The sequence below is a fragment of the Manacus vitellinus genome, unplaced genomic scaffold, assembly GCF_001715985.3.
Source record: "Manacus vitellinus isolate BGI_N305 unplaced genomic scaffold, ASM171598v3 scaffold_40_pilon, whole genome shotgun sequence".
Lineage (NCBI taxonomy): Eukaryota > Metazoa > Chordata > Aves > Passeriformes > Pipridae > Manacus > Manacus vitellinus.
Window position 1 is genome coordinate 5,179,441 of NW_021940541.1, and position 1,989 is coordinate 5,181,429.

The following is a 1,989-nucleotide window of genomic DNA, read 5'->3' on the forward strand; positions in this document are numbered from 1 at the left end:
CCAAGGCCAGGTTGGACAGGGCTTGGAGCAACCTGGGCTAGTGGAAGGTGTCCCTGCCCATGGCAGGGGGGGAACTGGTTGGTCTTTCAGGTCCCTTCTGACCCAAACCATTTTGTGATTTTAAGGTTTCACCTGACAGGAACAACCATGATGGGGACCAAACAACTCCCCCCAAACTTTCTTTGGTCACAGCCCTGACTGCCTCCCCCTTTCCTTTTAGCTGCAGGAGGTTTGTGTTCCTGGCTGCACAATAATTCACCTTCCACAGGAGAGCTGGATGAAACCTCAGCACAGAAAAGCCAAGAGCCTGGAGGGACCTGCACAGTTCTGGGAGAGCATGGAAGTGTGCAGGAAGGAAAGCCTGGCTCACCTCCCTCTCACCTGGTGCAGTGATGATGAGTCAGCCATGGAAAAGGTGAGTGTTGGTGACTCTGGCCACAGCTTTAGGAGACACAGTGCCATCCCAGGAGGAGGGAAGGGCTCCATGGAGACAGCCTGGACAGTTAATTTTCAGAACCTGGGCAAAGGCACAATAGACAGGAACACGCTATCCAATCCCTTTCTTGGTACAGGTGTCTAATTTTCAGGGATATGCCATTTGAAGTACCTAAATTTCCCCCTAAACATTGCCTTCAAGAGTCTTCAAAATGACTTCTTGGAAATACAGTCAGAAACATATTAGAAGCCATTTCATGGCTCAGACTAAACTTCAGTATTTTTTATTTTACATTTTGTCTTGAGACCTTAGCCTTCTCTTGATGATGGAAGACACTGAAAAATTTGGGGCTTGTTTTGATTTTTTTTTTTTAAAGAATATACTCTAACCTATGGTTACTTCACCTGACAGTGTTCAAAGGAAGTGGAAAATATCTGTTATACAGTGGGTTATTACAAGCTAGGGTAAGTATGCTTCAAATACTACCAGTAGAGAAAGAAAAATAAGCTGAGAACAGCAAACATTTCCAGTAAATTATAAATATACTTTTGGATATCTTGAATAACATTTCAAAGTACTCAGAATATTCTCCCACTAAATCAAGTATTTACTCTGGATCCAGTCTTGCAACCTTCAGTCATATGAGAGGTCTCACCCATAGTAACTGGTCTGTGAAGGTAAAGACCACTCAGTTGAATACACATTTTTAGAGGCTGATGTTATTCCCTTTAATGATTTAAAATTAAAATTTTCCATTTACAATAGCATTTCACATGAAAAACAGGTTTTAAATCATCAGTATCCATCATAAATCCAGCTTTTACCCCTGGTAAATATTTAGCTTTTTCAATAGTCTTTCTTAAAGTGTTTGAAAAAATAAATCATGTTTTGTGTAATAAATAATAAAAATCAGTTTTTTTGTAATAAATAATAAAGATCATTATATACTGTGCATAGAGAAGAGCATAAAAATAAGCCATCACATTGCAACACTTTATATTCAGAATACTTCCTCAAATAATTTATTAGAGAGCCATAAAATCTAATCACTGTTAGGTATTAAAAAGAAAATATTATTTTGGATACATAGATGCTACTTCTAAAGACCCCAAAGACGTCAGTAACAGCAAGTAAATAAACTCCAAACTCCTCCCTCCTACATTCCCACGGACAAATAAACATTGATATTTGTATACAGTCTGTTAAACTGAATTCTAAGAGAAGCATAAATAAAGGAAGAAAAGAAAACTCCGGGGGACTTATCAACACAGCTCAAATTACTTCCAGATATCCAGTATTAATAACACACACACGTATTTTAACAGGTATCAACAGGAGATGTGGTTATACAACATGCAGAGTTCTTGGCTTTGGTCACCCAAATGGTTCAACAGATACTTAAATGGAGAGTGTGAGGAATGGTGCTGGAACACTCTGTGTGCCAAAGACTTGAGCTCTACAGGCTGCTGCTCCAGATCACAACTTTCATAGAATCATGGAATCAGCTGGGTTGGAAGGGACCTCTGAGATCATCAAGTCCAGCCCTTGATCCA